Source organism: Cetorhinus maximus, chromosome 7, assembly GCF_964194155.1.
Source record: "Cetorhinus maximus chromosome 7, sCetMax3.hap1.1, whole genome shotgun sequence".
Taxonomy (NCBI): Eukaryota; Metazoa; Chordata; class Chondrichthyes; order Lamniformes; family Cetorhinidae; genus Cetorhinus; species Cetorhinus maximus.
The window spans coordinates 7,251,230-7,267,090 of record NC_135885.1 but is presented as its reverse complement, the minus strand read 5'-3'; positions in this window follow the sequence as shown (position 1 = coordinate 7,267,090).

The following is a 15,861-nucleotide window of genomic DNA, read 5'->3' as shown; positions in this document are numbered from 1 at the left end:
ATTCAGGGCTGAGTTAGACAGATTTTTGATTGGAAAGGAAGTCAATGATTATGAGGGGCAGGCAAGAGAGTGGTGTTAAGGTCACAATCAGATCAATGCCTTGAAGATGTGCTAAATGCCAAATAATGATTTTTAATCCAATGGCTGGAAACCTGAATTGAACTTTTAAAAACAGACTTAAGAAAAAACACAGAGCCTAAAGTGACTTGAACTCACAGCCCAAGACGGCTAGCCACAATTTGCATTACTGTACATTCCACATTCCAATTCACTGGAGTGGAGTCAGTCTGTCTGCAAAACTCACCAAAGGTAATGATTTCAGAGGAGTGTGAAGGACTCACATCACCTGTCTCATTAGGAAGGCATCTATAGAAATCACCTGAGGTTTCAACTGTTGGAGACAGGCCATTAAGACTAATTGCAGGGACAATAGAACCCTGATTATCACTGATTTGGCAAGTATATTCTTTCCACAAAAAAATATGTTGTGGTCAAGTGAGGGGAAGACAAAGAAGGAAGCCATTTGACCCCTCCTCAACTGGTTGTAACATCAGCCATGATCTTATTATGGACATGAGCTAATCCAGTAACCTTTGGAATACACAGGCAATGTCTTTTTTTGAATCCCCATAGTAGTTGGAGAAGGAGGGTCACGTGACAAGTCAACGCTTTGTATGTTTTAAGCATAAGTTTTCTCAGCAAAACTGAGGACAAGTAGGGAGAAGAGTTAAGTGTGGTTTCTCCTGCCTCCTTTTTTCTCCAACCCACCTGGTTATCTTCAAGCCCTGTTTGCTGACTGTGATCACCCATGGTATCTTGCTGCAGACAGAGATTTCTCACAAGAATCCAACCCAGCGCTACTGTCCCCCAAAGGACAACCAATTTGATCATCAACATCTTTAAATCGGAGGCATCAAGACCATCGAATTCAGCCTGAAGCCAGCCAAGTCACCAAACTACAGGCTGTTTTATGGACTCCAATTTGGCCAACCTATCCTTCCCCATTCTGTAATCTGTATTTGTGTGTGTGCATTTCGAATGTGTGTGTGAAAGTTTGAGCATATATTATTTTAATTGGGTCGCTTTAAGTATAATAAAGCTAAACTCTTTCTATGTTAAACTCAAGAAAACCTACCCTATTGGTTCCTTTATGATCACAGTGCGTAAACAGTTAAGTACTCACTAAATTGGCGAGTATACCCTTTTCAAACAAAAAAACTTATTAAGGTCAAGTGAGGAGAAGGCAAAGAGGGGAGCCATTCAACCCCTCCTCACCTGGTTGTAAATCACCCTTGATCTTATTGAATGGTGGAGCAGCCTCGATGGGCCAAATGGTCTATTCCTGCTCCTATTTGTTGTGTTCTTAATACAACTGACCACTTAAGAGTGCAGTTAACAGTTAATCACATTAATGCAGGACTGGAGTCACGTATAGGCCAATCTGGGTAAGGCTGAGAGTTTTCCTTCCCCTAAATGACGTTAGTTCTTCTTTGTAAGGATCCAACAATTTCACGGACATTTTTAGTTGAATTTTTAAAATTGGGATCAAATTCTTAAACTACCAAAATGGGATTTGATACTCCGTCTTTAGATTACTAATCTAGTAATGTAACCAATGCACTCCTATGCCCCAGAGCTCACAGAATCAGAACCACATAATTGGTACAGCACAGAAGAAGGCCATTCAGCCCATCATTTCTGCACCTACTGCCACACCCCATTTTTTTCCCTGTAACCCTGCGCATTTTTCCTTGTCAACTCATAATCTAATTCCCTTTTGAATGCCTCGATTGAACCCACCTCCACCACATTCTGAGGCAGCAATTCCAGATCTTAACCATTCACTGTGTGAAAAAGTTTCTCTTCATGTTGTCAGGAAATAGAGATAGTTCAAGTAAGTTATATGTGTATTTGGGTGCATGAAGAATAAAGTATATCTTTAAATTTAAGTTTAATTTATATTTTTTTCTATTTGTGAGTTAAAAGTTGAAACCTAGATTTAGTTCAATTTTTGAGGGATATAGCAGGTCTAAAGCTGTTTGTATACCTGCATTTCTAATGAGTTTTACGACTCTTGGGGAGAAGTTAAAGCAAACACAAGAGTAGAAAAAAACTGTGCTGTTGCCTGGGATCCAAAGGGGCAGGACTCACACACACACACACACAAAAAAAAACCTAGAAGAAGCAGTTTGAATGCAGTTGGAAGAAGGTGCCAGGACAGGCAGGACCTGAAAAGGGACAGATAGTAGGTTCCAAACTAAAGAGAAAGTCCCCAAAATCCAGGGGAGTGGAACAGGAGAAAGTCCCAAGAAGACCTTCTAGTCAAAGGAAGGACAGGAACCTGGAAAAGGCCCTGTTAAGTGAAGTTAAGAGTGAGGAACAGAGGAAGGCTTCGAGCTTAAAGGAAGAAAAGCTGCAGGAAGCAGATTCAAAGCAAGAGGCCAGAAGACCCAAAAAGATGGTTGAAGATCTGCAATTCTTTGCCATGGGCATGTGAAGGAGTGGTGTATGGTTGATGACTGAGTCAGTGAGGGAGAGCATGTGGATGAAAGCTTGAATGCATGAGGTTACCCAGGGGAGAGGAACATTGGAAGGAGAGTTCAAAATCCTGGAAGTGGACCCTTGTGGAAGGCATTTGAGAGAAAGCTTCGGTTTGGGAGAAAATTCCAAAGCGAGTTCTTGGAGAGTGGAGATTGGAAACTCATGTGAAAGATGGAGTCCAGTTAGACTGGTTGGCTCCCAGTGTGACAAGTGTCTGGGGGGGAGCTGATGAGAGATTCATAGCATCTGTTTGGAGTGGCATCTGTCACTTGGTTTTAGAGTGAGGTGTGCCTGACCACAGGTCGCCTATTGGTTTACATGGACTGTGTACTTACTGTGAGCATTAAAGTATATGATAGCTTTTGTAACTTATATCTGTAAAAGTATCGTTGTGGGTGAAGGAATATTATAATATAGTTCATCTTTTCTGGTTTAATAAATGTTTTATTCTTTTGTTAAAAGTTCATTAACTGACTCCAGTGACTGTTCAGGAGCCACTCTCCACGTATCTAAACAAACAAATAAAAGTTAGGATCTATCAAGCCAACTTCCACCCGGGGATCAGGCTTGTCCAGTAGTAACATCAGCTGGGATCATAACAATGTCTCCATTTCTTCTTTTGGACATTACCTTAAATCTGTGCCCTCTCGTTCTCACTCCTTTCACGAGTGGGAACAGTTTCTCCCTATCTCCTCTGTCCAGGCCCCTCATGATTTTGAATACCTCTATTAAATTTCCTCTCAGCCTTCTCTTCTCCAAGGAAAACAGTCTCAACTTCCCCAATCAATCTCTATAACTGAAGAACGTTTTGTGATTTTTATGTGGAGGATCTTCTCCATGCTAGGTTCCATTCCTTTAAGATGGCCCAAGATAATGAGTGGAACAGCATCATAAGTAATGCTCAAACTTAAGCCATTAATCCACATCTAAACCAAAGACAAAAGGGTTGCTGTAGCTGCATCTTAAGATTTTAAGATTCAAAAACATTCCACCGCAGAAAACCAGCTGCAAAGGTCCATACATTGTTTCTGCTGTTGTGTGGAACTCTCTCCCTCCCACGTAGCATTAGCAACTCAATCTCTTTCCTACACATTGAAACATAATATTAGAGGTGAATCAGAACCAGGATTATTGGGGTTGGTTATAGGCTGAAGGATGTCCATTATTACCTGTTGTACATTACAACAGTTACAAATGGGAGGTTGTTAAGTTTCAGTGTGTTTTTAATTTAGGGTAAAATGGTGGAATGAAGGAGGCCATGTGACCTGTTCTGAATTCTGCTGACGACAAGACTGGGTGGCTTGGGTGTGAAAGCTTAAAGGGAGACTGGGAAGAATGTGCAAGGTGTTATGTTACTTGGAAGAATGTGCAAGGTGTTCACAACTGTAAACAATGACAAAAGCATCTGTGTGTGGTGGATAGACTGATAGCCTCCAAAGTCCCAGGAAGGTTTTAGAAATGTCAGGTTTCGTAAATGGTTATACTTTAAACTGTCTATTTAGTTTCAAAATGAAATGAGCTTGGGAGTCTAAAGCATAGCTAATTTCCATTTCTTCCTAGATACAAGGTCATGTGATACATGTTGCCATGGAGATGAGCTTTGAGAGGGGGAGAGTGCATTGGGAGCCATTGTAGGAAGGGTTTGAGGTTGTTTTCTTAAAATATCACTGAACCTCACAGACAGTCTCAGTCTGCAAGAATCCAAAGAGAGCTCAGAGTTAGAAACAGAAAGTCTCTACTGTTCACAATGCAAGAATAAGCATGGGAGCTCATGCTCGAATTGAGGTGCTCGAGTTCATGAGAATTTACACAAGACTGGGAGATCCGCCTAGCTTTGGCTAGAGGCAGGAATCTCTAGGGTAACCCTAATTGTAAAAGGCAGTTCAAGGATTAGGAGTTACTTGGCTGAAAAAGGAAAAGAGGAGAAACAAGTCCTCAGGTGCTAAGAATCACTTTGAACTGGTTCGGGGAGAATACAATGTCCGCTTAAGGGACAGAGTAAAGTATAACCGTGGAGGGAGATTTTCAGTCATTTTAGAGCATAAACAAAGAAATTTTTCTGTAGTTTCGAGTACAAGTTGGATATGAAATGATGTTTAGTCCAATTGCTTTTAGTTTTTTTGTTACAATAAAAGTCTTAAAACTTGAAACCTTATTGTGCAATTGGCTAGCGTTCTCCCATTGTGATCTTGCTAGGCATTATCCCTAGACAATGCTATTCTCGCTGATTTATGTTTCCAAAAATCACTTTATTCGTATAATTATAAAAGTATATTACATAACAGCTCACATTCAACAGTACATAAAGTGCAAAACCTTTTAATTTCTTCAGTACTGTATGTGGCACTCTGTGGTACTATTACAGGTTACTTAAAATTACAGGTTATTTTTACAATATTCATTTCATGTGAAACATTCTCTGGTGCATACACAACAAGGAGTTTTACATGGGTTCCAGTTCTTTGGTAACCTATGGCGAGAGGGCCTTAGAGTGTGGCCTTTACCCCCGTTGACCCATTGCAGCAATTGCCCAAAGCTTTTCTGCATCCCTCAGCATGTAGTCCTGGACCAGTCTGCGACACTTGGCCGTTAACAGCTCTTTGTACATGAAGACCAGCAAGTTTTGGACAGACCAAAGAGTGTCTCGCCAAGTTAATGGTCCTCCAACAGCATTTTCAAAAATATACTTTATTCATAAAATATCTAAAAGAACATCTCAAATCAAAAAGGAAGAAACGCTCAGGGGGAGGGCGTGGAATGGCAGATTTGCTTGAAGATGGCATTACAGTACGGGAGAGACAAGATGTTCCAGAGGGGTCAAGGATTTCTCTGGCTAGAGGTAAGGAATGAAAAAGATGCAATAACGTTGATCAGTGTAGTATATAGACCACAAACTAGTGGAAGGGACGTAGAGAAAGAAATTACAGAGGGATACAAGAATTATAGAGTAATTATATAGGGGGACTTCAATTATCGAAATATGGACAGGGATATGAATCATGAAGAGGGGCAAGAGTTCCTGGAATGTGTTCAAGGTCATTCTCTGCAGCGGTATGTTTCCGGTCCAACACTGTTGGCCCAAGTGGATCAAATACCAGTGGGAGAGCATTTACAGGATAGTGACCATTGTAATCATAAGGGATAAGTTGACCATGGAAATGGACAAGGAACAATCCAGAGCAGGGATACTTAATTGGGAGAAAGCCAACTTCAGTGGGATGAGAATGCATCTGAGTCACGTGAGCTGGAATCAAACGTTGGCAGAAAAGGCGGTGACTGAACAATGGGCCACCTTCAAAGAAAAAGTATTTCAGGCAATGTCAAAGTATATTCCCTTGAAGGGGAAAGGTAGGACAAATAAATCCAGAGTGTCCTGGATGACGGGAGAGACAGAGGTGAAGCTGAAAAGGAAGAAGTGCATGTACAACAGATGTCAGGAAAAAATACAAAGGAGAATCAGGGTGAATATAGAAGGACCAGAGGGGAAGTGAAAAAACTAATCAGAAAAGCAAAGAAACAGCATGAGAAGAGACTGGCAGCTGATCTTAAAAGGGAATCCCAAGTCTTCTTTAAGCATATAAATAACGTAAGGGTGGTAAAAGAAAGAGTAGGGCCAATTAGGGATAAAAAAAAGGGGACTTGCACATGGAGGCAGGAGATATAGCAGCGGTATTGAATGAGTACTTTGCATCTGTCTTTACAAGGAATGAAGATGCTACCCAGGCCAAAGTGAGAGAGGAGGTAAAAAACAAAAACAGAATTACCTGGAAAAACTCAGCAGGTCTGGCAGCATCGGTGGAGAATAAAAGAGTCGACGTTTTGAGTCCTCACGACCCTTCAGCAGAAGGGTCAGTTCTGTTACACTCTTATTCATAAAGGGGTATAAGGATAAGGCCGGCAACTGCAGACCAGTCAGTTTGACTTCAGTGATAGGGAAACTTCTGGAAGCTATAGACTGTGCAGGATAATGAAGGAAAGCCAGAATGAATTCATTAAGCGAAAATCATGTTTAACTAACTTGCTGGACTTTTTTGAGGAGGAAACAGGGAAGGTTCATAAGGGCAACGCTGTTGAAGTGGTGTATGTGGATTTTCAAAAGGCATTTGATACAGTGCCACACAACAAATGTGTGGGCAAAATTCAAGCTCATGGAATAGAGGGAAAGTAGGCACTTGGATAAGAAATTGATTGAATGACAGGAAACAAAGAGCAGTGGTTAATGGATGTTTTTCAGATTGGAGGAAGGTTTGTAGTGGACTTCTCCAGGGGTCAGTGTTGGGACCCTTGCTCTTCCTGATATATATGAATGACCTAGAATGTGGAGTTAAGGGCATGATTTCAAAATTTGCAGATAATACAAAGATTGGAAATATTGTCAACTGTAATGAAGACAGTCTTGAACTTGAAAAGGACATAGACATGTTGGTGGATTGGGCAGACAGGTGGCACATGAGGTTCAATGCACAGAAGTATGAGCTGATTCATTTTGGCAGGAAGAATATGGAGAGATAATATAAAATAAAGGAAGATACTCAAAGGAGGTGCAGGAACAAAGGGACCTTTGTGTATATGTACATAAGTAATTGAAGATGGCAGGGCTCTTGAGAGAGTGGTTAATAAAGCATATAGTATCTTTAGCTTTATTAATAGGGCATTGAATACAAGGGTATGGAGGTTGAACTTGTATAAGGCACCAGTAAGGCCTCATCTGGAATGCTGCACCTAGTTCTAGGTGCCATTTGAAGGCACTGGAGAGAGTACAGAGGGGATTCACAAGAATGATTCCTGGGACAAGGAACTGTAGCTATGAGAATAGGTTGGAGAGCTTGGGACTGTTTTCCTTGGAGAAAAGAAGGCTGAGAGGAGGTATTCAAGACCCTGAGGGGTATGGACAGGGTAAATAGTGAGAAACTGTTTCCACTCAAGGGAGTATCAAGAACTGGAGGGCACATATTCAAAGTAATTGGAACAAGGAATAAATGTGATGTGAGGAAAAGTTTTTTCACCCTGAGGGTGGTTGAAGTCTGGAACAAACTTCTTGAAAGCTGCCTGGAGCTTAAGAAAGCAATTAGGAGAGCAAAGAGGGGATATGAGAAAGCTCTGGCTGGTAAAAGTAGGGAAAATCCCAAGATATTCTATAAGTATATCAATGGGAAGAGGATAACCATGGAAAGAGTAGGCCCCATAAGGGACCAAGGGGGCAATCTGTGGGTGGAACCAGAGGACATCGCTAGAGTGTTGAATGAATACTTCACATCCGTCTTCACCCAAGAGAATGAGGATGAAGGTATCGAACTCGGGGAGAGAGACTGCGAGGTTCTTGAACAAATTGATATAGGGAGTGACAAGGTATTGGAGGTGTTGGCAGGCTTAAAAATGGACAAATCTCCAGGTCCGGATGATTTGTGTCCCAGACTGCTGAGGGAGGCAAGGGAGGAGATCGCAGGGGCTCTGACCCAAATTTTTACTTCCTCTCTGGCCATGGGGGAGGTACCAGAGGACTGGAGAACAGCTAATGTGGTTCCGCTATTTAAGAAAGGTTGTAGAGAGAAGCCAGGGAACTACAGGCCAGTGAGTCTCACATCAATGGTAGGGAAATTATTGGAGAAAATTCTGAAGGAGAGAATCTATCTCCACTTGGAAAGGCAAGGTTTGATCAGGGATCGTCAGCATGGCTTTGTCAGAGGGAGGTCATGCCTAACAAATTTGATTGAATTTTTTGAGGAGGTGAACAGATGTGTAGATGAGGGTAGTGCAGTTGATGTAGTTTATATGGATTTCAGCAAAGCCTTTAACAAGTTCCCACAGGGGAGACTTATAAAGAAGGCAAATGCACATGGGATACAGGGTAATTTGATAAGGTGGATTCAAAATTGGCTTAGTTGTAGGAGACAGAGGATGATGACAGAAGGATACTTGAGTAACTGGAAGCCAGTGTCCAGTGGCGTACCACAGGGATCTGTGCTCAGTCCCCTATTATTTGTCATTTATATAAACGACATAGATGACTATGTGGGGGGTAGGATTAGTAAGTTTGCGGATGACACAAAGATTGGCCGGGTGGTTAATAGTGAGGTTGAGTGTCTTGGGCTACAGGAAAATATAGACGGGATGGTCAAATGGGCAGATAAGTGGAAGATGGAATTTAACCCACACTTTGGAAGGAGTAATTTGACAAGGAAGTATTCAATGAACGGCATGACACTAGGAAGTTCTGAGGAAGAAAGGGACCTTGGCGTGTGTGTCCATAGATCTCTGAAGGCGGAGGGGCATGTTAGTGGGGTGGTGAAAAAGGCTTACGGGACACTTGCCTTTATCAATCTAGGCATAGATTACAAAAGTAGGGAGGTCATGTTGGAGTTGTATAGAACTTTGGTGAGGCCACAGCTGAAATACTGTGTGCAGTTCTGGTCACCACACTATAGGAAGGATGTGATTGCACTGGAGGGGGTGCAGAGGAGATTCACCAGGATGTTGCCTGGGATGAAACATTTAAGTTATGAGGAGAGGTTGGATAGACTTGGGTTGTTTTCGTTGGAGCAGAGAAGACTGAGGGGCGACCTGATCGTGGTGTACAAGATTATGAGGGGCATGGACAGTGTTGATAGGGAGCAGCTGTTCCCCTTAGTTGAAGGGTCAGTCACAAGGGGACAGAAGTTCAAGGTGAGGGGCAGGAGGTTTATGGGGGATGTGAGGAAAAACTTTTTTTACCCAGAGGGTGGTGACGGTCTGGAATGCACTGCCTAGCAGGGTGGTGGAGGCGTGTTGCCTCACATCCTTTAAAAAGTACCTGGATGAGCACTTGGCATGTCATAACATTCAAGGCTATGGACCGAGTGCTGGTAAATGGGGTTAGATAGGTAGGTCAGGTGCTTCTCACGTGTCGGTGCGGACTCAATGCGCCGAAGGGCCTCTTCTACGCTTTGAGATTCTGTGAAAGAGTGATGGAGGCAGGTTCAATCAAGAAGGATTGCTATCTGAAAAGAAAGAACATGCAAGATATAAAAACAAAAAACTGCGGATGCTGGAAATCCAAAACAAAAACAGAAACAGAAATACCTGGAAAAACTCAGCAGGTCTGGCAGCATCGGCGGAGAAGAGCACAGTTGACATTTCGAGTCCTCATGACCCTTCAACAGAACTAAGTAAAAATAGGAAAGGGGTGAAATATAAGCTGGTTTAAGGGGGGGAGTGGGTGGGAGTTGGGACAAGCAGCCAGTGATAGGAGGAGACAACCAAAAGATGTCACAGACAAAACAACAAAGAGGTGTTATTATCTAAAGGAATGTGCTAATTAAGAGTAGAGAGCAGGACAAGCAAGGTACAGATATCTCTAGTGGGGGTGGGGTGAAATAATACTAAAAGGGCATAAAAGGTATAGATAAACAATGGGTGGAAATACATTTAAAAATAATGGAAATAAGTGGGAAAAGAAAAATCTATATAAATTATTGGAAAAAGCAAAAAGGAGGGGGAAGAAACGGAAAGGGGGTGGGGATGGAGGAGAGAGTTCAAGATCTAAAATTGTTGAACTCAATATTCAGTCCGGAAGGCTGTAAAGTGCCTAGTCGGAAGATGAGGTGCTGTTCCTCCAGTTTGTGTTGAGCTTCACTGGAACAATGCAGCAAGCCAAGGACAGACATGTGGGCAAGAGAGCAGGGTGGAGTGTTGAAATGGCAAGCGACAGGGAGGTCTGGGTAATGCTTGTGGACAGACCGAAGGTGTTCTGCAAAGCGGTCACCCAGTCTGCGTTTGGTCTCTCCAATGTAGAGGAAACCGCATTGGGAGCAACGAATGCAGTAGACTAAGTTGAGGGAAGTGCAAGTGAAATGCTGCTTCACTTGAAAGGAGTGTTTGGGCCCTTGGACGGTGAGGAGAGAGGAAGTGAAGGGGCAGGTGTTGCATCTTCTGCGTTTGCATGGGGAGGTGCCGTGGGAGGGGGTTGAGGAGTAGGGGGTGATGAAGGAGTGGACCAGGGTGTCACAGAGGGAACGATCCCTACGGAATGCCGCCAGGGGGGTGAAGGGAAGATGTGTTTGGTGGTGGCATCATGCTGGAGTTGGCGGAAATGGCGGAGGATGATCCTTTGAATGCGGAGGCTGGTGGGGTGATAAGTGAGGACAAGGGGGACCCTATCATGTTTCTGGGAGGGAGGAGAAGGCGTGAGGGCAGATGCGCGGGAGATGGGCCGGACACGGTTGAGGGCCCTGTCAACTACCGTGGGTGGAAAATCTCGGTTAAGGAAGAAGGAGGACATGTCAGAGGAACTGTTTTTGAAAATAACATCATCAGAACAGATGCAACGGGGCGAAGGAACTGAGAGAATGGGATGGAGTCCTTACAGGAAGCGGGGTGTGAGGAGCTGTAGTCGAGGTAGCTGTGGGAGTCGGTAGGCTTGTAATGGATATTGGTGGACAGTCTATCACCAGAAATTGAGACAGAGAGGTCAAGGAAGGGGAGGGAAGTGTCAGAGATGGACCATGTGAAAATGATGGAGGGGTGGAGATTGGAAGCAAAATTAATAAATTTTTCCAGGTCCCGACGATGCATGAAGCAGCACCGAAGTAATCACCGATGTACCGGAGAAAGAGTTGTGGGAGGGGGCCGGAGTAGGACTGGAACAAGGAATGTTCCACATACCCCATAAAGAGACAGGCATAGCTGGGGCCCATGCGGGTACCCATAGCCACATCTTTTATTTGGAGGAAGTGAGAGGAGTTAAAGGAGAAATTGTTCAGTGTGAGAACAAGTTCAGCCAGACGGAGGAGAGTAGTGGTGGATGGGGATTGTTCGGGCCTCTGTTCAAGGAAGAAGCAGAAAGCCCTCAGACCATCCCGGTAGGGGATGGGGGTGTAGAGGGATTGGACGTCCATGGTGAAGAGGAGGCGGTTGGGGCCAGGGAACTGGAAATTGTTGATGTGACGTAAGGTGTCAGAGGAATCACGGATGTAGGTGGGAAGGGACTGGACAAGGGGAGAGAGAAGGGTGTCAAGATAGCGAGAAATGAATTCCATGGGGGCAGGAACAGGCTGACACGATCAGTTGCCGGGATAGTCCTGTTTGTGGATTTTGGGTAGGAGGTAGAAGCGGGCCGTCCGAGGTTGGGCGACTATCAGGTTGGAGGTTGTGGAAGGAAGATCTCCAGAGGAGATGAGGTCAGTGACAGTCCTGGAAACAATGGCTTGATGTTCAGTGGTGGGGTCATAGTCCAGAGAGAGGTAGGAGGAAGTGTCTGCGAGTTGACGCTCAGCCTCCGCGAGGTAGAGGTCAAGGTTACTGCGAGTGGGGTTAGGTACGATGACCTTTCAGAGAGCCAGTGCAAATTCATTGGACTGAATGGCCTCCTTCTGCACTGTAAAGATTTTGTGACTCTATGATTTCAAAATGGTCATTATGAAAAGTGAAATAATATTCAACTTCTCTTCATGGAGCATGGTTGCAGTCTGAAGTGCCTCAATACAATTGTGATACATATGACATTTACTGTATACATTCAATGTCTGGCATACAGCCTGAGGGATTCTACACAGTTTCCAGCCCCTCAGTGCACTCTGGCTGAAAGGCCTTAGACAGTAACCTTTCCCCGTTGTGCATTTGAGTTAGCTGATTTAACCCAATGTAGTTGTGAGGGCACAATCGGACCCTGCAGTTTTGCAGCAGAAAACACAGCGGGAACTCCCCTTCCTGTACTCTTTCTATTGAACCTGGCTATTAGCGGCATGTGTGGGTGTATAGCAGGTGACCAAAGGATCAGCTTAGTCTTGTGGTTTCTGCAGTTGAAATGCACAAAGGCATTTACTATTCAGACTCACATACATAGCATGGCCACATGAACAAACCAGCAGCAGCTTATGGCATTTACTTTGAGGTAAATTGGGAAAATGAGAACAGTCAGCAACAATAAAAAATGATCTGTTCCAACTTAATACACAAGGTACGGGGAAAAAGCAGGGAAGTGCGACTAATTGAACAACTCTTTCAGAGAGCTAGCATAAGCCCAATGGGCCGAATGGCCTCTTGCTATGCTGTATGATTTTATTTTCTGAGATTCTATCATTTTGAATTTGATTATAGTAATCTCTTTGTTTTTTTAAAGGGTCACTGATTGCAAAACTTTTCTTCTTTAAGATGTCTTTCATTCACAGAATAAGGCACAGCTAATGACTAATTCATTGTTTGTCAGAATTTCCAGTAGAATGTACAAAGTTTTTTTTAAAAAAATTAAATGCAAATATACAGCCCACACAAGCATATTTACATTTGCCACAACTTCCTGTATGGTAGTCAGTGTATTTTGACAGGGATAATGTGAAGCTGTATAATGGAGAGGAATTTGCACTGGTAGAACATAGCACACATTGGGGGATAGTAAAATCATAGAAAGTCTTTTTTTATTTATTCTTTCAAGGAATGCAGGATTTGTTGCCCACCTTTAATTGCCCTTAAACTGAGTGGCTTGACCATTGAGTGTGAGTCTGGAGTCACATGTATGCCAGATTCCCTTCCATAAAGGGCATTTGTAAAGCAGATGGGTTTTTAATGTCAAAAGACAATGGTTCAGGGTCACCATTACAGAGACTAGCTTTTCAATCCCAGATTATTAATTAAATTCAAATTCCACCAGCTGATGTGGTAGGATTTGAACTCTTGTACCCAGAACATTAGCTTGGGCCTAGGGGTTACTGGTCTAGTGACATAAACACTACACCACCATCTCCTCATAAGTCTATATACAATTCAGTTTGAAAGTTGCTATTCAATCTGCTTCCAGCCCTCTTTCAGGCAGCACATTCCAATTTATAGAAGGATAATTAATGTGCAAGCACAAACAACGACAATTATACAAAAAAATACTCTACTGCAAAAGATAGCGATAAATAGCAGAAAGATATTGATGCAAAAATAAATATCACTCAGATTAGAGAATGACTGAAAAGGGACTCTCAGAACTTAAGCTCCCCTGCTGAAGATGCCACACTAAAATGGGAGAGTGTGGCATGTTCTTTAATTTGTATAATTTTGTAATGTCATACTATTTAAATGAAATTAACTTGAATATGACTGACGCTCTGTACTTTATTGTGGAATAAAGTAGTATAATGTTTCAAATCTAGTGTTAAATCAGTCCATCTTTGAAGGTATTAAGAAAAAAACATGTGTGATAAGACATAAGCAGTTCAGATTTTAATAAGATGCTATTAAAAGATCCATGGCACATGCTACAAGGAGGTAAGGGCAGTGTCTCAACTCTCATAAAGCTGCACAGACAGCTTCAAGGAGTGATCACTCCATTAATAAGTCCAGATGTAGGAGCAGAAGTAGGCCATTTGGCCCATTGAGTTTGCTCCGCCATTCAACGAGATCATGGCTGATCTGATAATCCTCAACTCCAATTTCCTGCCTTTTCCCCATTACCCTTGATTCCCTTACTGATTAAAAATCTGTTTATCTCTACCTTGAATATACTTAACGACCCAACGTCTACAGCCCTCTGTGGTAAAGAATTCCACAGATTGACTACTCTCTGAGAGAAGAAATTCCTCCTCCTCTCTGTCTTAATTGCGTGACCACTTACTCTGAGATTATGCCCTCTGGTCCTAGACTCTCCCACAACGGGAAACAACCTCTCAGCATCTACCCTGTCAAGACCTCTAAGAATCTTATATGTTTCAATAAGGTCACCTCTCATTCTTCTAAACTCCAACGAGTACAGGTCCAACCTACTCAACCTCTCTTCGTAAGAAAATCCCTCCAAACCCGGGATCAGCCTAGACATGATTTCCCCTTCATGAAGCCATGCTGACTCTGTTTGATTATATTACGCATTTCTAAATGCTCTGCTATTACATTAGTTGCTATTAATGGTACTACCTGAATTTGAAATTGCTCTTGCTGTAGTCAGTGTTCTAATGTAGAAGATGTAACAGTCAATTTTAACAAGGCAAGATTCCACAATAGAAAAATTAGGATTACCAGCTAATCTGTGTTGGATGAGGGATAAATATGGGCCAAGGTTATTATTAAAAAAAGTTATAGCAGGGCACTTAGGTAAATTCAAGGTAATCAGGAAGAATCAACATGTTTTGTGAGGGGGAACTCATGTTTAACCAATTTTTAAAAATTAATTCAAGGGGTGTGGACATTGCTGGCGAGGCCAACATTTATTGCCCATCCCCAATTCCCTTGAGAAGGTGGAGGTGAGTTGTCTTCTTGACTGCAGTCCATTATTTTTAAACTGTGAACCCTCGTTCTAGATTCTCCCACAAGAGGAACCTTCCTTTCCACATGCACAGTCAAGACCTCTCAGGATCTTACATGTTTCAATTGAGTTGCTTCTTACTCTTCTAAACTCCAGCAGAAAGAAATCTAGCCTGTCCAAACTTTACCTATAAGACAACCCTCCCATTCCAGGTATTAGTCTAGTTAACCTTCTCTGAGCTGCTTCCAACTCCAATTTATTGGAGTTCTTTGAAGAAGTAACATGCTGTGGATAAAGGTGAACCAGTGGAGGTACTATGCTTAGATTTCCAGAAGGCATTTGATAAGATGTGACACCAAAGGTTATTGCAGAAAATAAAACCTCATGGTATGGGGTGGGGGGGGGGGGGTAACATATTGGCATGGATATAAGATTGGCTGGCTAACAGGAGACAGAGAGCAGGCACAAATGGATCATTTTCTGGTTGGTAAGATGTAATGAGTGGTGTGCCACAGGAATCAGTGCTGGGGCCTCAACTTTTTACAATTTATATAAATGACCTGAAAGAAGGGACCGAAAGTATGGTTGCTAAATAGGAAAATAAGTTGTGAAGAGATCATGAGGAGATTACAAAGGGATATAAATAGGTTCAGTGAGTGGGCAAAGATCTGGCAAAAGGAGGATAATGTGCACAAATGTGTAATTGTCGATTTTGGCAGGAAGAATGAAAAATTATCTAAATGGTGAGAGATTGCAGAGCTCTGAGATGCAGAGGGATCTGGGTGTCCCAGTGCATGATTTGCAAAAGATTTGTATGCAGGTACAGCAAGTAATTAGAAAAGCAAATAGAATGTTATCGTTTATTGCGAGGGGAATTGAATACAAAGGAGGTTATGCTTCATTTATAGAGGGCATTGGTGAGACCACATCTGGAGTACTGTACATGGTATTGGTTTCCTTATTTAAGGATGTAAATGCGTTGGAAGCAGTTCGGAGAAGGTTTACTAGGCTAATACCTGGAATGGGTGATTTGTCTTATGAGGAAAGATTGTACAGGCTAGACTTGTATCCACTGGGGTTTAGAAGAGTAAGAGGCGGTTTGATTGAAACATATAAGATCC